Source organism: Salvelinus alpinus, chromosome 22 (assembly GCF_045679555.1).
Source record: "Salvelinus alpinus chromosome 22, SLU_Salpinus.1, whole genome shotgun sequence".
Classification (NCBI taxonomy): Eukaryota; Metazoa; Chordata; class Actinopteri; order Salmoniformes; family Salmonidae; genus Salvelinus; species Salvelinus alpinus.
Window position 1 is genome coordinate 14,951,712 of NC_092107.1, and position 25,312 is coordinate 14,977,023.

Sequence of the window (25,312 nt, forward strand, 5' to 3'; positions counted from 1 at the left end):
AGTGTGATGTACAGAAAGACGGGCCATGATTTCAACAGGTTTCATTTCACACTGGATCCCTGTTTTGGTATTGACCATTACTTTACAATAATTGATGTCCTGTTCATGGCAGCAATTGAATCGCTCTCTCTATCTATCTTTCTCTGTCTCACACACGCAGGCACGCTCTCTCATATAAGCACGCACTTTTTCTCGCGCTCTCTCGCTCTTACTCTCTATTTTCCCTCTCAATTACTTTTTGTGGTTTTCCACAGAAGTTAAAGAAATGCAATGTCAAATAAACAACTGATGGCAAATATGAAGCATTCTGCCAATGTGCAGATTGCAGACGCGTACCGCGAGTGCAGTGTCCCAGTGGCGCCATCTACAAGGTGAGCAAAGAAGAATTCGACACAGCGCCGGACTCTCTCGGAGGAATAAGGAGTGAGGATTACACAGTTTACTCAACGAATCAGTTGTACTATAGACAATGTCGTGGAGGTAAATTGACACCGAACCTACCTGAATGTAAGTGTTCCAACGTGTATTTAATGTAAACTATAAATGACAATCTAGACTTTAGAAGTTCGCGCTCCTGTTATCACCTGCTTGAGAAAGGATGGGCATGTATTTTAGGCGTATGTTTTGTACCATCAATACATGTATCGTTGGCTTTTTATTTTAATAGATCTCTCTGTTTTCTATCTATCTATATCTATTTAGGGTAGACCTATCGAAAGTAACGTAATAGTGTGAATTCCTGATAAGATAACATTTGCAATTGTTGATGGGTCTAGTGAAACTGAAACTACTATATTGGCAGCATTTATAGGTTTTACTATCTCTACCGCTCCCACTTATTTAACAGTAGCAAAAACAGTTAATTGAAAGCACGTCCTTGAGAGAATTGCTCTCCTGCTATACCAAAAAATATTCAATTGAGTATTAATGGAGTCAAGTCCAATGCACATTGGCGGTCTTTTCTGTAAACATTCAGCACAATGTAACGTCTTTTCCTCCTTCAAAAGTATCATTGGCTGCAGTGATGGTTGTAGTATTTACAGCAGAATCTCACCCTTTAAAAACTCTGTATTGTATTCAACTAATTCCCATTTCTGAACAAGGGAGAAACGATTACCCTTTAACGGGTTGAGCTACTGACCTTCAAGACTCACATATAACAGTGTGGTTTGCTAAAAGCTCTGGAATTATTTACCCTGGCTTCTAGACGGTGTCGTTTTACCAAACCGCTGCAATTAACTGCTACTGCTCACTTCCCGTGCTTTTATAAGCCATTTATTCAAACATTATAGGCCTTTACGGGTATATACTCTCCAGTAGCGATGCGTAGGTAAAATCAGTGGGGAAGCCAAGCCATAAAAAAAGCCATATTACACCCTACGTGTTGTGATATGTGCGTTCTTTGCTCGAGAACCTGTTAGTTCATAAGCCACACCTTTGTTTCATCACAAAACCAGAGAGCAACATCTGTCTGGTGGAGTCCACAAAGCATACAGTTACCTGACGCTGGCTGCAACCTGGTCTCAGAGCATTTCGTATTATTTAGTATGATATGTTACATTTCGTATGGTATGTATTAATTTGTGGATGTCCATCACCCATTTCGTATGATATGTTACGATTTACAATTCGTATTATATGTAGCTAAAAAGTAGTAAGTAGTTGAAAAGTTGCTAATTAACTACAATGCTAAATTTGTCCGTTATGTAAAAGGTTGCGTCAATCGAATCTGGTATCAGGATAAAATGTGATTCAGTCACCAAACATACTTTAAGTATTTTTATTTAACATAAGCGATAAATGGTAAATGCAATTTTCGTATATACGGGTTCACTGTATCACCACGCAGGGTAAAGCAGAGAACTGACTGAAATAGTACAGACATCTTCTTTTATACTGTGACAGAGGTAGTTCCAACTTTAGAGTTGGCCTGTCACAGTAGAGGCTTAGCGTGGTTTAAACTTGCTAGCCTATCGGTGGTGCCCAGGCTGGTCCCAGCCTCACAGCACACAGGATCCAGATATCCGGAAGTGTTTGTTGTGAAGTTTGAGCTGAGTTGTCGGTTGTTACATTGCTCAGTTCCTGTTTTCTTGATATTCAGTAATTTTCCATCTTGTCTCAACCTTCTGGTTTGCACAGTCGACACCCTAGATTAACAACAGCTTTACTGCATTCCCGCTATGTTTGTGCAACACTATAATAGCTTGGTTAGCAACACACTATGTTTTGTGATTAACATGTCCTATTTCTATAAGGCATATATTTTTGTTAAAAAGAGAACAAAACCATCCTTCACAGTTATGAGATTCAAACTCACAACATTTGGTTTGCTATGTGCCCACTGGAAGACAACAACATAATGAGATGCAACAACCAAAGTTTTTTTCTGTCAATAAAGTTTGGCTTTTGATGTGATGTGATTGGTGGTAAACCAAATCCAAACTGGCTACCCTTGACAATTTTAATTGATGCAACAGGACCATTCACTGTTGAGCTCACTCAGTTTAGCTCAACGCTGATTGGCTATTATTGTATCATTTTCTTATCAAGGGAGGCCAAATGCTTGCTGGCATCCCTTGCATTCAGTGCTACGGGCGGCAACAATATTATACTATTTTTGACCAGACAGCATCAGATAGATGGGCTGCAGAGACAGAGGGGCACTGTTTCGCTCGCTCAGATGCTTTCTCCAGTGAGATACATTCAGCCTCTTGCAAATTGAAGGACAATTATGAAACACAGAGAGACGAACGCTAAATTATTTAATAAAACAAATTATTGGTAATTTTTGGGGGGAAGCCTGGCTTCCCTTGGCAACCATGAATACACGCCACTGATACTCTCCACAATACCTCATACGTTTAATCGGGTACGTCCTTTCAAATCCCAGCTTAAAAAGGGATAGATCAGCAATTTAGATTTTTTACATTAGTTCCCTTACCTTGAAAGTGGTGTATGGACAACGAATGTCTGCAATCCACACTTTGGTTTAGTTACACTTGCCACTGAAAACAATTAGCAGCATAAGCATTGTGGGATCAATGTTACAGTCACTCCTTGTCCATAGACTGGAAACAAATATCTAAAAATGCTATCCCTTTAACTTGGTGAGTTATAGTACAGTACTCTCCTTATGCACTCACTGTGTATTGGGTTGTATGCTGGCACTGTACCTACTGTAGTGTACTGTACCCACTGAAACGGAGCTAGGGAGGGTTTTACCGCCTCATTGACTATGTTTTCATGGCATCATATTAAATCATGTCCACACACAATGACTGGTGGTTGATCTCTTCCAGGTCAACCACTCATTCAGTAGCTAGTCCTCCTGCCTGTGCCTGCTTGCTTGCAGGCCTTTCTCTCTGGGGCTGGGTCCTCAGTATCCAAGGCCACTGAAGGGGGAAGCACTCACACGTTTAATCTAGCCAAGCTAGAGGCACTTGATTGCTCACAGTCTCACACGGGGGACGTGTGATAAGCATGGACACTTAAAGCTGCAATATGTAACTTTTTGGGCGACCTGACCATATTCACATAGAAATATATGTAATAGATCTGTCATTGTCATGGAAAGTAAGTCTAAGCTGTTCTATGTGTGCTATTTCTATGCTTTCGTTTTTGCGACTTTTACTTTAGGTTTTGTACACCAGCTTCAAACAGCTGAAATACAATATTTGTAGTTATGGAAATATATTTCACAGCAGTTTAGATGGTACAATGATTCTTCTCTACACTATACTTTCTTGTTTTGTCACATAAACTGATATTAGGTGAACTATTCGAATTTTAGAAACCAGGAAATTGCGGAATGATTTCTGCACAGTGCACCTTTAATAGCCTGACAAGTGAAGTGGTTATCGCCAAATAACGAGCGAGGAGCCTCAGCCGGCCCAACCACAGCTTGGTCTAATTGTATATTGTTTTCCAGGCAGAGCTGGATTGCCTGCTTAGGTGTTGTCATTGGGCTGTCTCTAATTTGTTGTGCAGGCCACTGAGGTTGACGTTCCACTGAGAATATGCCATGAAAAGGCTTTTGACATGTTTTCAGGTTGGATTTTCAGCTTAATGATGATGCATTGAAACTTTTCAATCGACATACCTACTTTCCATCTTTACTCTACATCAAATCCACAAACAAAGCATGAGCTCATATGTGGGGTGGCAGGTAGCCGTGTGGTTAGAGCGTTGGACTAGTAACCGAAAGGTCGCAAGATCGAATCCTCGAGCTGACAAGGTAAAAATCTGTCGTTCTACCCCTGAACAAGGCAGTTAACCCACTGTTCCTAGGCCGTCACTGAAAATAAGAATATGTTCATAACTGACTTGCCAAAAGGTAATAAAATAAATGAATATGTGACCTGTTTTAGGAAACTATGTGTATGTCACAAGTCATGACTTCACAGGAGAGCCATTTTAATGTTTTAAATTTTTTTAATCACTTTCATGTGCCTTTCATGTGCCTAAATACGAATACAATTGTTAAATTATGAGCCTTGTTGATTAAGCCACAGAAAAGGCAGGCAACCTTCCCACTAAACATGATTGACTGATTGACTGAGATAATGAGTGGGCTGGACATGCCGAGAGAGGAGTTCGGATTGGTCTGCCATATAGACGGCTTCTGTTTATTTGAGCTGGTCAGTCTGTGTTGGTAATCCTGTAGAACACAGCTTTTTTTTAAATGTATTGTGTAGTGGAGCTGCATAAGTGTTGCTCTCCACTTACTGGAAGATCGAGTTTTGAAATCAGTGGAATTAGAGTATGATAGCTAAAGAGATGGAGAAATCACCTGTCTCCGGATTACATCCTCAAACTAAGGGCAATCGTGGCATGGCATCCATGACAGGGAGACGCATCCATCATGCATGATGATGTAAGATAGTCTAGCGTTAGCTAGCTACATTTTCAGATATTACACATTTCAAATTTTGACAGAAAGTTGATTCATTTCAAGCTAAAGTGTACTGTTAGCTAGCTAGCTAGCTAGCTAGCTAGCTAGCTAACTTTAGCTGGCTGGCTCCCTAGCTGACGTTATTATTCGTATCCCAGAGCCGTTTGCTTTGCTAGTTAGAGCCTAATGTTAGCTGGTTGGCTCGTTACCTAAAGTTACATGACGTGTGTGATCTTACACATTGTTTACCTAGCTAGCTACATGTCTTAAGCTAAAGTGTACTGTTAGCTAGTTAGCTAACGTTAGCTGGCTGGCACCCTAGCTGACATTATTATTCGTATCCCAGAGCCGTTTGAATTGCTAGTTAGCACCTAAGGTTAGCTAGCTAACATTGAACCTGGTTGGTTAGCTCCCAGCAAATTCATGCAGGGTAGTAACAACATGATTTGGCACTATGTTAATTGTTGTTTAACTAGCTAACGTTAGCTGGCTGGCTCGTTAGCTAATGATGTGTGTGATCTTACACGTTGTTTATCTAGCTAGGTTCATTGTTTAGTTCACAACACTCGTTGAATATGGCCGGTGTCAGTAAACGTCGGCAAAAAAAAGCGTAATGAAATTGTAACCAGCAGAGCTGGTTAGGCTGTTTTCATGTTATCCAGATGTAAATAAATCATCGGCCAGAGCATCAAGCGCGTGCTCTGAACACTGAATGAGATGAGTAGGGCTAAAGCTTAAGAGGTTGTGAACGATGCTGAATGTGTGTAGACAAAGAAGAGCTCTTCACTAGATACCAAAACATTCAAAGGCCATTTTCTCAAAAGTGAGTTTACAAGTCTATCAACTTTCAAAGCAGAATTGCTTTCCCATTGTTCCTCAAAAATATAGTGTATGATATACCATTTTGTAGTGCTGAGTCTCTACTTTTATCCAATGTAAAAAACACAATTTCCAATGTTGCTACATAAGACCGAATCCAGGTGATGAGTCACATATGCTACTGTAAAAGCTCCAAATGCTTTAAAGGGACACATCTTCCCATTGTTCAGGCATATCCATAGATTTGCTGTACCCTCATAAAGCTAACTGGAATTTACATTGCAACAATCCATCTAGTTACATCTCCCATGCTTGTTTGTGTTATATTGGTAAAGCAACAAAGAAAATATTTGTATATTCAAATATTAAAGGGCTTTATGACAGCTGTGACCAATACCATGACTACATTTTTAAGTCAGATTTTTCATATTATAGAATTCAAATGTTACATTCTGGTTTTCAGGCTTGATGACCTTTGCTGCTGTTTCTGACATCCCAGGTTTAGTACCTTGGTAGGGGTCAATTCCATTTCAGCTTGCTCTGTTCAGAAAAGTAATTCATGCTGAACTGACTCTATTAACAGTGGGATTAGGGAAGTTAACGGTTAACCGTTAATCGGCCCAAAAATACATTTGACCGGTCATGCTTATCGGTTTATAGGTGCATTTGCATAATTGAGTGGCATTAAATTGGCCACTAAATGGTATTTTAGTTAGTCGTCATGTATCTTATTTATCGCACGCACACAGCATACATACAGCATACATACTGTACAGAGCCTAGTTTGAGGAGAGGAATAGCCTATTACCTGTCAGCTGGTATTGGAGTGACACATGTGCTTTTATAAGCCCAGTCATTGTGCATTGCGCAACAAATAACTATTCTAAATGCAATTGCGTGTTAAAAACTGTTTTGATGGCCACGATTAAATAGAGGTGCTTGTAATTTAAGCATGCATCCCATTTGTCATTCGACTACATAGGCTATAGTCAACAGTAGGCAGCTATCAGCGCGGCACCTACCACTTTGCAACATGAGCTTGACGCAGTATAATTGTTTGAAACCTGAACGTTTTACGTTTACTTCAAATAATGAGGCATTTCTTACCTTGCTTCAAAGTAGCCTAGTGAAAATCCAACCTTCATGCCATTAACCATAATTTCTCTACTGTTCTATTGGTTTTCATATCAACTTTCTTTCGTTGTCCAGAAGCCAAAGGCACAATCCTAGCCATGTTAGTTGTTGCTATTAGATTCCCCATCTTTGTAAGTTTCAAACTGAGATTTTCATCTCTGTCACAAAAGGAATCGCTCGCATTAGGTTCACTGTTTAGAACGGTGTTTTCCTGTGAATTGCATTTTGGCAAATGTTTGAAAATGACATTTTATTAGCTACCTCATTACTTGAGTTGCTTGTTCAATAATAATATTATAGCCTTTTGACTTTAGGATGATAGGCTTGCTAACCCCCCCCAGAAACCATGTTTTGCACCCCTTCCCACCCTGCCTAGAAACACAGGATGGTTGTCATTCCCCACTCCCCCATATCTCTATCTGCTCACCCGCCCCCCCACCACTTATCCCCTAAGACCCCCCCACCCCATAAACATTCAGGGTTGCTTATCGACCGTGGATGTTTTTACATCCTCCCTCCTTCCTCCTGGCGAACCAGAGAAAACCCTCCCCATACCACCCCTTCCCTTTGGGCCTGAAAGCATAGTATTTTCTGTTGGTCACATCATTTTACAGTTTGGAAAGATGTTTACCGTTTGTTGACCGGTTAATGAGGGTTGGCTAGTTGACCGAAATGTGCATCCCTAGTTGGGATTGATCGAACTGTACAGTCTGTCTCAGTGTTTCAGATGTGTTATGTAAACGGGATTACCACGTAAGAAACAATACTAACAGATATTTCAAAACCTCTTTGACCGTGTCTCTGTATACCTTTGTGTAAAGATGTAAACACGTGTCTCCAATGACCCGCTAGAACAAAGAAGCAGCCTCCCAAGAGAGGAACGCTGTGGCAGAATACAGTGTTTACAGAGACACGGATGATGACTTCATAGACAACAAGCATTTCGAGATGGCGTCAGGTTGTCAGCACTTTCACAAAGACATCAGAGAGGGAATACAAGCCTCCGAGTGGTCTGCACTCTGTGTGCACCTGCTACCAGCACTTTGCCTAATCTGCAGGCCATCGATTACACAGCACTCTGAAAATGTAAGTGCAAGTGGATGAAATATCATATAGGAAGAAAGCCTCGGGGTTAGAGGAGGAAGATTTCTTCTTCCGTGGTTGGAAAGTGCAGTCATAGATCCAGGGTATTTTATCCATGAGTGCTGTTGTGACAAACCTGATTTGTATTGTGAATGTGAGGGGCAATGGATTGGCATAGCAAACGGGTTGGTTTAGTTTGGGTGAAAAATGATGGTGGAAAATATCTAATCTATCTAAAAATCTAATTGATGGACCATTTCTAAAGGGGCTGAGGACTATCCTTCCTGTCAAGAGGTTGTTTTTCTTTCATATTCACTGGCATGGGGAACGCTGCTTGTAAACTGGAGGATTTCCTGACTTTGAGTGGTGTTTTAAACAAAAGATGGGAAAAACACACATAGCAAAACATGCCAGCTTGAGTTAGTACTGCCTCAGATTCTCTGGCACTTCATAAACCCCTTTTATGGTCAGCTAGGCCTCTTTCCACCTTTTTAAACAGTAAAAAAATGTGTCCTTTCTCACCCCTATTTTCTCACTGTGAGGACAGAGGAAAGCTTGTTGGGGACTTGTATTCTTGACCGTTAATCAAGTAATGTATTGTTAATTTGGGCACCTGTCCCGCACTTCTTTTTTGGTAATATAAAGCTCATTCTGGTTCTGAGCTCCCATGGGGATCACACAGCTGGTTACTAATGCACACACAGACAACACACACACATGAACTAGGGAGCACCGTGCTCATCAACCCACAACAGCACCATAGTCTGTGTATTACGGTCCTTCTCTATCCAGGCGCCTGAATGCCTGGCCCTGGTCACCAGCATTGTGAGAAAGGACTTTTTCACACAAACAGTATGAATTAGAGCTTTGATCTGCAATAATTTAGTTTGGTTTGACCTTTTATGACCTCATGACATGCTGCTTGTTTCCCCCAGGACAGTACTAATAACTAAACTAAACTAAGTTTGACAGAACAGGAAGGTACACAGGGACTGACAAATCCCCGGCGGCACCCACACCTCCTCCACCACAGAGCCAGACCTCTCTTCATTGAAGTGATCTATTTGCACTCTGGCATCCGCCTTGTAGTACCACCATGTATTTCCTCTTGCAGGCAGCCGTTTTATTTGTCTAGGAAGTGTCAGTGGCATTCTTCCACTGTGTACTCTGGGTCTGCTGCCATTTCAAGCCTGTCAACCAGCAGGCTGATAACAGTTACTAGTGGGACTTTGGCTCAGGGAGGATTTCAAAGCCTGAATTCAGACTGAAACAAAAGCAGCTTTCAGCTGTGATTACTCAGACTCATAAAGTGCTGGCGTTTACAAAAATCCCACAGACCTTGTTTATCTGTGGCAACTTGAATGCCCCGGTGTGTCCCTGGAGCTGACTGGTACTTCAGCATCCTACCTCAGAGAGAGAGAGGAAAGGGTGATATGTCAGTTGTCTTGTAAGAACCTCAAAGGGTCTGCGGCTCAGAGTGTGGCCACAGTCCAACACGCAATAATTCATTTCCGGTACAACAAGCTGATTGGGCCAAATTAAGGCTCAGCCAATAAAACCCTCCGGTGGGAATTTGAATGGAAAATGTGGCACTTTTATTGAAGTCATTAATTTTCCCTGCAGGAAGCCTGCCCAGGGCTTTATAGAGACCCGACGTTGGCTCTCCAGCCGAGCGTGAAATGAGCAGCCTGCTAGGCCAGAATTAAATACCTGTTCTCTGCTTAGGGCCAAGTGAAGGTTGCTGCAGCCGACACCGCACACGGGCTGGGCTCCCCCTCATTAGTCACAGGCTGTATTAAATCACAGGGGTGATGCAGGGAGCTAAGGACACTGTGCTGCAATGGTTTGCACTGCAAACATGGGGGCCAAGGGCGATGGCAGCTGAACTTGCCCTTCATCTCATGTACAGTACAGTATTTCAGAACATAATGTCTGTGGAATGGGATGAATGGGTAGCTGACCTCTTATTTAACCTTTATTTAACAATGTGTCGGTTAAATTGACAGACGTTGTCATGGTATGAAAGAACAGATGGCCACCATCCAAATACAGGTCAGCGTTCGAGATAATAGAGAAGTGATAGAACGTTTTGGGTAGCCTTCCATGAGCTTCCCACAATAAGTTGGGTGAATTTTGGCTAATTCTTTCTGACAGAGCTGGTGTAACTGAGTCAGGTTTGTAGGCCTGCTTGCTCGCACACGCTTTTTCAGTTCTGCCCACAACTTTTCTATAGGATTGAGATCAGGGCTTTGTGATGGCCACTCCAAACCTTGACTTTGTTGTCCTTAAGCCATTTTGCCACAACTTTGGAAGTATGCTTGGGGTCATTGACCATTTGGAAGACCCATTTGCGACCAAGCTTTAATATATCCACATAATTTTCCTGCCTCATGATGCCATCTATTTTGTGAAGTGCACCAGTCCCTCCTGCAGCAAAGCACTTTCACAACATGATGCTGCCACCCCCGTGCATCATGGTTGGGATGGTGTTCTTCGGCTTGCAAGCCTCCCCCTTTTTCCTCCAAACATAGCGATGGTCATTATGGCCAAACAGTTCTATTTTTGTTTCATCAGACCAGAGGACATTTCTCCAAAAAGTATGATCTTTGTCCCCATGTGCAGTTGCAAACCATAGTCTGGCTTTTTATGGCGGTTTTGGAGCAGTGGCTTCTTCCTTGCTGAGCGGCCTTTCAGGTTATGTCGATATAGGACTCATTTTACTGTGGATATAGATACTTTTGTACCTGTAGGCCTTGAAATACATCCACAGGTACACCTCCAATTGACTCAAATTATGTCAATTAGCCTATCAGAATCTTCTAAAGCCATGACATCATTTTCTGGAATTTTCCAAGTTGTTTAAAGGCACAGTCAACTTAGTGTATGTTAACTTCTGACCCACTGGAATTGTGATACAGTGTATTATAAGTGAAATAATCTGTCTGTAAGCAATTTTTTGAAAAATTACTTCTGTCATTCACAAAGTAGATGTCCTAACCGACTTGCCAAAACGATAGTTTGTTAACAAGAAATTTGTGGAGTGGTTGAAAAACGAGTTTTAATGACTCCAACATAAGTGTATGTAAACTTCCAACTTCAACTGTATACTCAATGAGCAATGATAACTTGGCTGTATACACAGGGTACCAGTACCGAGTTGATGTGCAGGGGTACGAGGTAATTGAGGTAGATATGTACAATCAACAGGATAGATAATAAACAGCATCAGCTTATTTGATCAGTCAAAAAAGTTACTGCAAAAAGGGTCAATGCAGATAGTCCAGGTAGCTATTTGGTTAACTATTCAATTAACTATTTAGCAGTCTAATGGCTTCGGGGTAAAGCTGTTGGTTCCAGACTTGGTGCATCGGTACCACTTGCCGTGCGGTAGCAGAGAGAACAATCTATGACTTGAGTGGCTGGAATCTTTGACAATTTTTAGGGCCTCCCTCTGACATCACCTGGTATAGAGGTCCTGGATGCCAGGAAGCTCTGCCCCATTGATGTCCTGGACCATACACACTACCCTCTGTACCACCTTGTGGTCGGATGCCAAGCAGTTGTCATACCAAGCGAAGATACATCCAGTCAAAATGCCCTTAATGGTGCAGCTTTACAACTTTTTGATGATCTGAGGTCTCATGACAAATCTTTTCAGGCTCCTAAAGGGGAAAAAGGAGTTGTCGTGCATTCTTCATTACTGTGTTGGTTTGTGTGGACCATGGTAGATCCTTAGTGATGTGGACACCGTGGAACTTAAAGCTCTCAACCCGCTCCACTAAAGCCCTGTTGATGTGAATGGGGGCGTGCTCGGCCCTCCATTTCCTGTAGTCCATGATCAGCTCCTTTGACTTCCTGACTTCGATGGAGAGGTTGTTGTCCTTCTTCCTATAGGCTGTCTCATCGTCGTCGGTGATCAGGCCAACCACCGTCGTGACGTCAGCAAACTTAATGATCGTGTTGGAGTCGTGCGCTGCCACGCAGTCGTGGGTGGATAGGGTGCAGCAGGGGACTAAGCACGCACCCCTGAGGGGCCCACGTGTTGAGGTAAGCATATTTAAATCGCAAGTCACGTATTAAGGTTGGTCAAAAACTGTAGATGTAACTGTAAACAATAAATTACAGTTATATCTGATATGATCAAATAAATAACTCACAGAGGTGTGGAGTCCGCTGTGCTTCAGCTGTGTGACTCCTGTAGCTTAGCATCTGCTTCATCGGACCATTTCCGTATTGAGCTGGTACTTCCTGTTTGAGTTTTTCCATGTGAGCAGGAATCCAGAGGATAGAGTTATGGTCATATTTGCCAAATTGAGGGCAAGGGGGAGCTTTGTAAGGGTTGCCGTGGGGTGGAGTAAGGTGATCTAGAGTTTTGTCGACCTCTAGTTGCAAAGGTGACATGCTGGTAGAAATTGGGCAAGACAGATTTCAGTTTCCCTGCATTCAAAATAAATCTGTTGGGTTCGATCCCAGGCTGTGTCACAGCTGGCCGTGACCAGGAGCCCCATGGGGCGGCGCACAATTGGCCCAGCGTCGTTTGGGTTAGGGGAAGGTTTGGCCGGGGGGGATTTCCTTGGCTCATCGTGCTCTAGCGACTTCTTGTGGCGGACCGGGCACCTGCAAGCTGACTTCGGGTTGTCAGTTGGACGGGGTTTCCTCCGACACATTGGTGTGGCCGGCTTCTGGGTTAAGCAAGCAGTGTTTTAAGAAGCAGCGCGGCTTGGCAGGTCGTGTTTCGGAGGACGCATGACTCTCGACCTTCGCCTCTCCCGACTCCGTTGGGGAGTTGCAGCGATTAGACAAGATCGTAACTACCACTTGGATATCACAAAATTGGGAAGAAAAAGTAATAATAATATATATATATACAGTATATATACTGTATATATAATTCTGTTTCATAGGTACTGTATTAACCTAGGTGAGCCAAAGTGCGACATATGGTGAACTAAGTGTGTGTGTGTGTGTGTGTGTGTGTGTGTGTGTGTGTGTGTGTGTGTGTGTGTGTGTGTGTGTGTGTGTGTGTGTGTGTGTGTGTGTGTGTGTGCTCTGCATGGGAGATGTGTATGTTTGCTCTTAAGACCTTAACCAAGACAAAATCCTGACATAATCCTAATTAGGGGGCTAAGTGCATGTTGACGACTGAGCACACCACATAATCTAGACGGTGATAACTGCCCTGACACCTAGACTACCCCTATGGTTAGCAAGGCTGTAATAGTCTACTGTGTCGCCATGCCTCCAACGCCCATTCTGGGCTGGTTAGGGTTAGGGTTAGGGTTAGGGTTAGGGTTAGCTAACCCTATCTATGAAATAGGAACTGAAACCAGGGTGTCTATTGAGCAGCAAACACGTTGCTTCCTATGATCTTATAATAGAAACAGGATCTCATGCACATGAAAGACGTATTTGCTGACCCTATACGTTTCAGCTGATCAGTGAGTCGGATGAAAGAAAAAAGAAACAGATGAGACCATGATCAAAAGCCAGCCTCTGTAAAGTAGAGCATTGTTTTTGTCAGAAGAGTAGAGACTGGGTAATGAATGTGTTCCTGACCTGGTTTTAGCGCCTCTTATCCATCTCCCTCTCGCTGTTCCTCGCTAAATTGAATTTGCTTGCTCCTGGTTGGGTTTGGGGCACTTTTTATCTTGATATTTTCACCAACCACCTCATCTTTGATAGAAATGACAAACACACACACACACACACACACATACACACACACACACACACGCACACACACACACACACACAAAGCTTTGGTCTTATGACATTCAACGACTCATACTTAAAGACAGTACGGTCAGAGTGAGTGATGATAATTATGATAACTATCTCTTGCTCACCGTACTAAGTTTGGATTGCTTGTTGTGCTACCTATTTGTTGGTCATGACTCTGTTACCACCGTTGCAGTTTTGTTTGGCCGTGTAATGTACTCTTATGAGTACATTTTTCAGTTCCAGCTAGTGTACAATCCAGATAAAAGCACAGCTGGTAGGATGCAGGAGGCATCCAAACACCTACTTATCAGTAATCTAATGTAAAGAATGTATAACCATGACTCATCTGTAAAAGGAGTAGCCTAACATTTGAAGTATATTCATGGTCAACTCTGGTATCCAGTTAGACTAGACGTGAACCATTGATAAGTCTGTGTCATCACCTATACGTTAAGAAAGGAATGCTTTTGTGCCGGAGTCTGCCCTAGTGGTTAGCCCTCTAGACCATATACCACTGGCGACGTGGGTATGAATCCCGTCTCAGTCCTTCCTCTCTATATGTTTCCCTGTCATTGTAAATAAGAATTTGTTCTAAACTGACTTGCCTGGTTGAATAAAATTATAATGTAGCCTACATTTCTATCGCTGTCTAAAAAACAATTAAATATACAAAACATTCTGGCTAACAATTAAGTACTTTACTGTGATTGTTTTCAATTAAAATGTTTTAATGAAAGAAACTGAAATAGCTTCTTAGCAAAGAGCAATTTCTAAAGCAAGAATTTTGCTAGGACTGTCTGGGAGTGGTCTGAGTGGGGAGGGGAAACTGAAAACTATCTGTTATTGGCAGAGAGGTTTGGAACTCTCTTATTGGTCTATTAACTCATTTCAAATCAAATGTTATAGTTTACCCCCTGGTGATGTCAGGTTGACATTTCAGGCTGTCTTTTCAAACAGCTCTTACACTAAAAGGGCATTATCATCATTTTCGCAATTTCACAGTATTATTCCAGCCTCCGTAGTGTGGAAATATACAAGGAAATACATTTTTTTGACTGCACTGTGTAACGGCAGCCTTCCCTCTCTTCACTAGAAGAGAGGGTGTAACAGGGATCGGACCAACACGCAGCGTAGTCAGTGCTCAACATGTTTAATAAAACGATAAACAGTGAACACTTAACACGATACAAAATAACAAATGTGGCAAACCGATACAGCCCTATCTGGTGCAGAGAAAACACAAAGACAGGAAACAACCACCCACAAACCCCAACACAAAACAAGCCACCTATATATGATTCCCAATCAGAGACAACACAAAACACCTGCCTCTGATTGAGAACCATATTAGGCCAAACATAGAAACAGACAAACTAGACACACAACATAGAATGCCCACCCAGCTCACGTCCTGACCAACACTAAAACAAGCAAAACACACAAGAACTATGGTCAGAACGTGACAGTACCACCCTCCTGAGGTGCGGACTCCGAACGCACCCCCTAAAACTCTAGGGGAGGGTCTGGGTGGGCATCTGTCCGCGGTGGCGGCTCCGGCGCTGGACGAGGACACCACTCCACCATTGTCTTTGTCCCCCTCCTTAGCGTCCTTTGAGTGGCGACCCTTGCCGCCGACCTTGGCCTAGGAACCCTCACAAAGGGCCCCATCAGACTGAGGAGACAGCTCCGAACCGAGAGGTAGCTTAGGACAGAGAGGTAGCTTAGGACAGAGAGGTAGCTTAGGACAGAGAGGTAGCTCCGGACTGAGTGGCAGCTCCGGACTGAGTGGCAGCTCATGACTGGAGGGCAGCTCATGACTGGAAGGCAGCTCATGACTGGAGGGCAGCTCATGACTGGAGGGCAGCTCATGACTGGAGGGCAGCTCATGACTGGAGGGCAGCTCATGACTGGAGGGCAGCTCATGACTGGAGGGCAGCTCATGACTGGAAGGCAGCTCATGACTGGCGGGCGGCTCTGGCGGCTCCTGACTGGCTGGCGGCTCTGGCGGCTCCTGACTGGCTGGCGGCTCTGGCGGCTCCTGACTGGCTGGCGGCTCTGGCGGCTCCTGACTGGCTGGCGGCTCTGGCGGCTCCTGACTGGCTGGCGGCTCTGGCGGCTCCTGACTGGCTGGCGGCTCTGGCGGCTCCTGACTGACGGACGCCTCTGGCGGCTCCTGACTGACGGACGGCTCTAATGGCTCGGGACAGACGGGCGGCTCTGACGGCTCGGGACAGACGGGCGGCTCTGATGGCGCTGGGCAGACAGATGGCTCAGATGGCGCTGGGCAGGCAGGCAGCTCAGACGGCGCTGGGCAGGCAGGCAGCTCAGACGGCGCTGGGCAAGCAGGCAGCTCAGACCTGCTGAGGCGCACAGTAGGCCTGGTGCGTGTTGCCGGAACTGGTGGTACCGGTTTGTAGACACGCACCTCAAGGCTAGTGCGGGGAGCAGGAACAGGGCACACTGGACTCTCGAGGCGCACTATACACCTGGTGCGTGGTACCGGCACTGGTGGTACCGGGCTGAGGGCACGCACCTCAGGGCAGGTGCGGGGAGAATGAACAGTGCGTACAGGGCTCTGGATACGCACAGTACGCTTGGTGCGTGGTGCCGGAACTGGTGGTACCGGGCTGGAGACACGCACCACAGGGAGAGTGCGTGGAGGAGGAACAGAGTTCTGGAGACGCACAGGAAGCCTGGTGCGTGGTGTAGGCACTGGTGTTACTGGGCTGGGGCGAGGAGGTGGCGCCGGATATACCGGACCGTGAAGGCGTACAGGAGCTCTTAAGCACCGAGCCTGCCCAACCTTACCTGGTTTAATGCTCCCCGTAGCCAGGCCAGTGCGGCGAGGTGGAATAGCCCGCACTGGGCTGTGCTGGCGAACCGGGGACACCATGCGTAAGGCTGGTGCCATGTACACCGGCCCGAGGAGACGTACTGGAGACCAGATATGTTGAGCCGGCTTCATGGCACCTGGCTCGATGCCCACTCTAGCCCGGCCGATACGTGGAGCTGGGATGTACCGCACCGGGCTATACACACGTACAGGAGACACCGTGCGCCTTTCCGCACAACACGGTGTCTGCCCGTACTCTCGCTCTCCACGGCAAGCCCGGGAAGTTGGCGCAGGTCTCCTACCTGACTTCGCCACACTCCCCTTTAGCCCAAGACATTTTTGGGGTTTCTTCTCGGGCTTCCTGGCCAGCCGTGTTCCCTCATAACACCGGTTCCCCTTCGCGGCTGCTTCCGCTCTCCTAGCTGCCTCCACCTGTTCCCATGGAAGGCGATCCTTACCAGCCAGGATCTCCTCCCATGTGTAGCAACCCTTTCCGTCCAACACCTCTTCCCGAGTCCATTCCTCCTGGTACCGCTGCTGCTGCTGCTGCCGCTGCTGCCCGTTGCTACGCTGCTTGGTCCGAGATTGGTGGGTGGTTCTGTAACGGCAGCCTTCCCTCTCTTCACGAGAAGAGAGGGTGTAACAGGGATCGGACCAACACGCAGCGTAGCCAGTGCTCAACATGTTTAATAAAACGATAAACAGTGAACACTTAACACGATACAAAATAACAAATGTGGCAAACCGATACAGCCCTATCTGGTGCAGAGAAACACAAAGACAGGAAACAACCACCCACAAACCCCAACACAAAACAAGCCACCTATATATGATTCCCAATCAGAGACAACACAAAACACCTGCCTCTGATTGAGAACCATATTAGGCCAAACATAGAAACAGACAAACTAGACACACAACATAGAATGCCCACCCAGCTCACGTCCTGACCAATACTAAAACAAGCAAAACACACAAGAACTATGGTCAGAACGTGACACACTGGGCCTTTTAACTTCTTTGGGATATGTGGGACGTTAACGTCCCACTTGGCCAAAAGCCAGAAAAAATGCAGCGCGCCAAATTCAAATATATTACTATAAAAATCTATATTTCATGAAATCACACATGAAAGACACCAAATTAAAGCTACACATGTTGTGAATCCAGCCAACATGTCTGATTTCAAAAAGGATTTACAGCGAAAGCACAACAAACAGTTATGTTAGGTCAGTACATAGCCACAGAAAAACACAGCCATTTTCCCAGCCAAAGATAGGAGTCACAAAAAGCAGAAATAGAGATAAAATTAATCACTACCCTTTGATGATCTTCATCAGATGACACTCATAGGACATCATGTTACACAATACATGTATGTTTTGTTCGATAATGTGCATATTTATATCCAAAAATCTTAGTTTACATTGGCGCCATGTTCAGAAATGCCTACAAAATATCCGGAGAAATTGCAGAGAGCCACATCTAATAACATAAATACTCATCATACACTTTAGAATACACATAGAATTAAAGATACACTTGTTCTTAATGCAACCGCTGTGTCAGATTTCAAAAAAACTTTACGGAAAAGCACACCATGCAATAATCTGAGACGGCGCTCAGATATAAACAACATTTCTCCGCCATTTTGAGGTCAACAGAAATACGAAATTACATCATAAATATTCCCTTACCTTTGATGATCTTCATCAGAATGCACTCCCAGGAATCCTAGTTCCACAATAAATTGTTGTTTTGTTGATAATGTCCATTATTTATGTCCAAGTAGCTACTTTTGCTAGCACGTTTAGTACACATGTCCAAGCGCTCGCGCAGATCCAAGCGAACGTCGGACGAAAACTTCAAAATGTTATATTACAGGTCGAATAAACTGGTCAAACTAAGTAGAGAATCAATCTTCAGGATGTTGTTATCATAAATATTCAATAACGTTCCAACCGGAGAATTCCTTTGCGTCTACAGAAGTAATGGAACGCAAGACGATATCATTTGGAATGCGCGTGACCAGGAACTGGCATTCTGCCAGACCACTGACTGAAACACCTCTCATCCGGCCCCACATCACAGTAGATGCTTCATTCAACGTTCTACAGACTGTTGACGTCTAGTGGAAGGCGTAGGAAGTGCAAACAGATCCATATCTTACTGGGATTTGAATAGGCGATGAGTTGAAAATCGACCAGCCTCAGAATTCTCACTTCCTGTTTGGATTTTTTCTCAGGTTTTTGCCTGCCGTATGAGTTCTGTTATACTTACAGACATCATTCAAACAGTTTTAGAAACTTCAGAGTGTTTTATATCCAATAGTAATAATAATATGCATATATTAGCATCTGGGACAGAGTAGGAGGCAGTTCACTCTGGGCACGCTATTCATCCAAAGTGAAAATGCTATCCCCTATCCTAGAGAAGTTAATGGATTTGTTTTGAGAATCTGAACATGGCACATTATATAATATACTTCCTGTTACCTCGTCACCTTACACAGCCCTGATAAAGGCCAAGTCGAATTTGTCATTATATGAATCATTTGAATGTGAACATCTATTCATTGTGGGTCTTGTAGAGTTGTGCCCTGCTCTGCTTCCTTGTGACAAACCAAACTACGTGCAGTTCTTCATTTGAACAGATGTTGTGTTGACCGTTGCAAAAAAGGCGAACATTAGATCACTTCAAAGCCATCACCAGGCCAGTGCGGCCACACAAAGTGCCTGTATCTTCACATCTGAGTTTGGCCTCTGGCAAACATACTCCAAACAGTGGTGACAGAGACTTTTGAAAACAGATGCCCTCGGCAGTCAGCTAGCTCTGGTTCAGTTGAGTTCGGTACAGGACATTGTGTGACACCAGAGACTCAGCACAGTGTGGCCTCTCCACCAGCTGGATGAGCAAGATTCCCCGGAGAGCACAACAACATATGAGCTCGAATGTGTTGAACCTGAAGAAGATCTCAACTCTTATCTACATTCTGTAGATAGCATTGCTGTGTTATGGTACAGTACATTAAGAAAATAACACCCACGCACTCTTATGGCTCCTATGCAATACATGTAATAGATACCAACAGTTTGACAGCTATGCTTCCCTCATCAGGGTTTCATCTTGTACAGTATACTGTATGTTGTGATGTCACAATAACTATGTCCAATGGCAGCTGGACTTCAGATGGCCATGTGTAGCCCTAGTGTACAGCTGCATCCTGTGGGTTTAGAATCAGTGAGGCAAGTAATCCCTCTAAAGACGATTATTGTCTTACGACTTTCATTTCTTTTGATGAAAACGTTTTGTGATTCATAGCTAGACCTATGAGTGGCAGCGTCTGTATTATGTTGGTTAGATATTATTTTTCCACTTCACCAGTTATTATGTCAGCGGCAGCTGCTAGCTTGAGTTATGTCATGTCATTTCCTACCCACACGGCACACACTGGTTGAATTAACGTTGTTTCAACGTAATTTGTCGACGTATTGTGACGTGGAATCAACATGGAAAATACATTGGATTTGAAAAAAGCCATCATCCAGCACTGTTTTCATCTCATTTCAACCAGCGTTGTAAACATTGAAATTAGGTTAAAACGTCAACTTAAAAACATTGACTTAACCGGACTAATATGTTTTTACTTCAATCTAATTTCAACATAATCATCAGAACTATGTATACGTTGAAATTGCGTTAAATTCCACGTAGAAACATAACAAATCTTTTTCATCCCTATGTTCAATATACACTGAGTATACAAAACATTAAGAACACCTGCTCTTTCAATGACATAGACTGACCGGGTGAATCCAGGTGAAAGCTATGATCCCTTATTGATGTCACTTGTTAAACCCACTTCAATCAGTGAAGATGAAGGGGAGGAGACAATTTAAAGAAGGATTGTGTATGTGTGTCATTCAGAGGGTGAATGAGCATGACAAAACTTTTAAGTGCCTTTTATCGGGGTATGCTAGTAGGTGCCAGGCAAACCGGTTTGTGTCAAGAACTGCAACGCTGCTGGGTTTTTCACACTCAAGTTTCCCGTGTGTATCAAAAATGGTCCACCACCCAAAGGACATCCAGCCAACTTAACACAACTGTTGGAAGCATTGGAGTCAACATGGGCCAACATACCTGTGGAACGCTTTCGACACCTGTAGAGTCCATGCCCCGACGAATTTAGGCTTTTCTGAGGGCAAAGGGGTAGGGGGGAACTCAATATTAGAAAGGTTTTCCAAATGTTTGGTATACTCAGTGTATATTGGGGTGGTTGACAGTATGTAGAATATCATATTTTATTAGACATATTGTATTTGAGTTATAGGAGTTACTTTTAACTATTCAATGTTATTCAAAGTTCAACATAATCTCAAACACCCCAATATAGGCTATATTGAATATACAGTAGGATGAAAATATTTTGTACATTTCTGTGGAATTTTCATTGAAATTAAAATGTATACATAGTTCTGATGATTATGTTGAAATTAGATTGATGTAACAACCGGTTAAGTCAATGTATTTCAGTTGAGGTTTTACCCTAATTTCAATGTTTACAACGCTGGTTGAAATGAGATGAAAACAGGACTGGTTGATGACTTACTTAAAGTTCAATGTATTTTTCGTGTTGGGTCCACATCACAATAGGTTGACAAATTACTTTTAAACAACGTTGAGCAATGGAGCAAATGGAGCAGCTGCACCCCCACTTTCAAAATAGGGGTGAAAAATGTGGGTTTTGTTACACCCTCTTTTTTTTACCAGAAAATGAACATGATCCATTGGGTAATTTGTCATTTTCAATGATTAGTAATGTTTTGAGCTAGTATGTATTAAAATATTTTATATATGATATAATAATTAACAGATTGCGTTTTGCACTCCCTCCCCCGTCACCTCAAGATGAATGGTTTTGACCACTCTAAAGTCTTGCTTCACTCCCGCACGCCACTGTTTTGCTTCAGTGCAGTTAGAAAGCACTCGTGTGCTGCACAACTGGTGTTTTAAAATTGAAAAGGCACCGGAAAAATAACATTGTTTATCTATTTTCTTGTGCTGTTGTTACATTTGTATCGTTGTTCAATGTCCGATGCACTCAGGATGTTGTCACATATCATTTTAGCTGCATGCGCCACAAGCAAATTCATTGGATCCTTTCACGTTGCCTGTATGAACCATCATGTCTGCTTTTCTGTATCTCAGCCTCTGATTCTGTGTGGGTTGCCTACCAAAGGTTGCACCTTTGCAGAAAACTGCATGCCCAGTAGCTGTGCCAGTATGCACAGGAAATGTTTGATTTGATTTGGTTTTTGATATTTGTATCCCGATGAAACAGCTCTGCTTAGCTTGGTAAGTAATATCGACCAATTAAGCCATTTCTTCTCTTGTTGCATCAAATGTGTATGCTGCTGAGACAAGTTAAGTGTGCCTTGAATTCTAAATACGTCACAGACAGTGGCCACATCTATCACTGTGGGTGGGATTGTCAGGGGAGGAGCAGGATATATGTGAGTCACAGGGTTGATAGGGTTTCAGACCTGTCAATTAATTATTGGGGGTGGGATTTTCAGGAAAGGTAGTAGATTAGCAATTTAGTCCTCAAAACACTTTTTCAATATGTTTTTTGTGGTAAACCTTGTAGGTCCTCTAGACCCCCTGCCCAACCAGTGGGTAATCAAGTATGTATTTGGGGATGAAATTAAACATACCAGAATAATGTACATTTATTTTAAAAAATATTACATTGTTTTTAACATTGATATTTTTTGTGCTTTGATTGATTATTTGAATAATTATCATCTCACAATCATAACTATCTGATGAGCCCATTTGTTATTCACACTTGTGGAACTGCTAATGAATGCATTCCAATTAGAATACAAAGTAAAAGTCCAAGTTCTTCAGAGACCAGAGTCAGGGAGTTGCAGACGACATGATCCCTTTGACCTTTCCCTGTGCTCTATGCATTCAGTCGAACACAAATAACCCTTAGCTGACCCCTCTGTTTGTTGTCTGTTTAGGAGACCTGCCAAACCCTCTCGTAGTATCCTCTCACTGATCTGCCCTAATGAATGAATAATCATGCAGCTCAATTTTAGACCCATCATCCTGTTTCTGTCTATCTCTCTCTCTCACTCTCTCTCTCTCTCTCTCTCTCACTCTTGTTAAGTGAGGGGGAAGCAGAAGTGCCTCTCTCTCTCCCGGGCATTGCTGGTAGTTGATTGAAACACTGCCAGGTTCGTGCTCACCACCCCTACTGTGTTCATTGTTGTGCAGCTGATTTGATAATTCAGGGTCTTTCCCACCCGACCTCAGAGAGTTGACAGAGAGGGGTCCTCGCCGAGGCCATCAGGAAGTCTATGTGTTTACGCTCATTATTAAACTGGGACCAACTGGGCCGTCTACTGGGACGACCTGTCCAAAACACAGACTTGTGAATGCCTGCGACACTGTCCAACTGGTTATGTCACTTGTCCAACTGGTTATGTCACTTGTCCAACTGGTTATGTCACTTGTCCAACTGGTTATGTCACTTGTCCAACTGGTTATGTCACTTGTCCAACTGGTTATGTCACTTGTCCAACTGGTTATGTCACTTGTCCAACTGGTTATGTCACTTGTCCAACTGGTTATGTCACTTGTCCAACTGGTTATGTTACAGGGAGTGAACAACCATCCTTACCATTGCTAATATTAAGTAATGTTGGGTCAGTATGTATAGATTGCTTATCCGCACTGATCTGGAGTGAGGAGTAGGAAAAACTGATCTTAGATCTGTGCTTTGAAGCATATATTACCTGGAGTGTATTTACTATGTCACTTGTGTCAAAGAAATTATACTTTAGAAGTTTATTACAATCTCAAAGTTTCCCAATGAAAATGTCATAGGCTAAATTAATGTAAATCGATTATGAACTGTCTATTGTGGCCCTAGCTTCTCAATTGTCCGTTCATCATAGGGTTCACCAAAAGGGTTACATTTCTATCAGAAAAGGAATAGTTTGAATAGTTTTGACTGGTTGCTGTGCGGCTTGGACAGCCATCGCCAGGTTAGATAGAACTGTCTGAATGAAACGCACATCCTTGTTTTTCCTGCCCCAATCCAAGCAACACCGACAATTTCTCCCGAGCTGAAAATAGATCAAATTATTATATTATGGTAAATGGTTTTCAGACTTAACCGTGTCTGTCAGTTTTAGTATTACGTGCCGTTTGAACATTGGCCAGGGTACACTGCTAATTCAGTTGAACAAATGCACTCTTTCATGTGCGGTAAAGTGGCGACTGTCGTTGAATCTAAAGAGCTCAAGTCGCCATTATGAAACGTATGAAGGTTGGTCAAATAGATATAACTGTGAACAATAGATCACAGTTATCTGATACGTTTCAAAGAAATAACACACAGAGGTATGGAGGCCGCTGGTGCTTCAGCTGTGTGACTCCTGACTAACCTGAAGCTAATGGTCCACTAACCTAAATTTAATAAAGAAACAAACCAAGGCCTATGTGTTTAGTAATTTCAATACTGTGCAAGCTCTGTTTTCATTGGCATTAGGATTAGTTCAACAAAGCTGACCAAATAATCTCAATAGACCGTATCCTAGTGTTTTTCCTGTGGCTATGTATATATCAGAATCACTAGTTCATGATGGTACAGTATAGAGTCTAATGGGTTAAGATTAAGAAGACCATGTCTAGACTCCTTTGTCCTGGATTTACTTGTGTTGTTAGTCGTAGTACTTCTACTCCGGTGTTTCATCGTCAACGTGAGTGTTTGGCTAACCGCCAGCTAGTTTCCGATTCTCCTGAACACACCGTCGTCTTGTGTCTGAGTGAGAGCTTTCTCACTATGTTAGGTCCATCAGCTTTTGCTCATGGTTAAACCACTAGACATCCAGAAATGCTCACTGGGAAGTTCCTGTAATGTTAGAGCTCCTTGTTAGAGCACTTGTACTTAATCACGCTTTGAGACCTGTTATGCTGGTTCTATGGAAAAGTCTGGCCTATTATTAATTCATTATAGAGGGTGACCTACATGTACCCCAATTACCAGGGTACAATGGCACAGACCAACAGCACTCTTCTGTGAGTTAGCACATCATGATAACTTCTACACAAAGGTGGGGCCAAGATCATGGTAGGGCTCACAGTGACTTTGTGAAATTAGACTGAGTTAAGTTGGGATCCATCATTCATCAACGTTTTCAATTCGTTTCAGTTACCCACTGTATTATGGTATAAGAGCACACTCTCACGCAAACTATAGCTGAATATACCCAGGGAAAGACATCCAACGTATATACCCCCTTGACAATGGAAATCTCTGAAACAAAAGTAAACAAAAGACCTACAGACCAAAATCAGTTGAACGGAAATGACATTTGTAGGAGTGAGCAAAAAGTGTGGGCTAAGCACATTTATGGGAGTGAAGGGCGAATGCATTGTGCGGGGGTGCTGGGCGCGACAGCCAACGTGGCGGGCTTTGTGTGGCGAGGCTTCGATAATCCTAGCTGGCAGCTGATCAAACGCCACGCTTTGTTGCACAATGTGTTCCAGGTTAGCACAGGCTCCCCTAGTTCCCCCCTGCTGCTCCCACTGGAATCTATAGGCTGCGTGGCCAACAATGTCAAGCCCTCACAAACCACTGGCTAGCATAACGTCCAATATGGCACAGGTTTTAGACAGAGCACAATTCCAAGGGTCATCCAGCCAGGCAGGCCTCTGGGCTCGACTGACCAGGTAGGAGGACACAGGACAAAACACCCTTCTGATGAGTTGTATTATACAGGCTGAGGCTTGTAAGCCAAAGCAAACTGTTGGAAGAC

General features: G+C 43.4%; 1 protein-coding gene across 1 annotated transcript in view; it reads left to right on the forward strand.

Annotated features, from left to right (window-relative positions):
- The first annotated feature begins 362 nt into the window (after positions 1-362).
- The window catches only part of LOC139549093 (G-protein coupled receptor 4-like), a 28,863-nt gene continuing 3,913 nt past the window's right edge, over positions 363-25,312 (forward strand). Inside the window, exon 1 of the mRNA XM_071359213.1 lies at positions 363-507. The gene's annotated coding sequence lies outside the window, so the exon portion shown is untranslated. The remainder of the gene's footprint in view (positions 508-25,312) is intronic.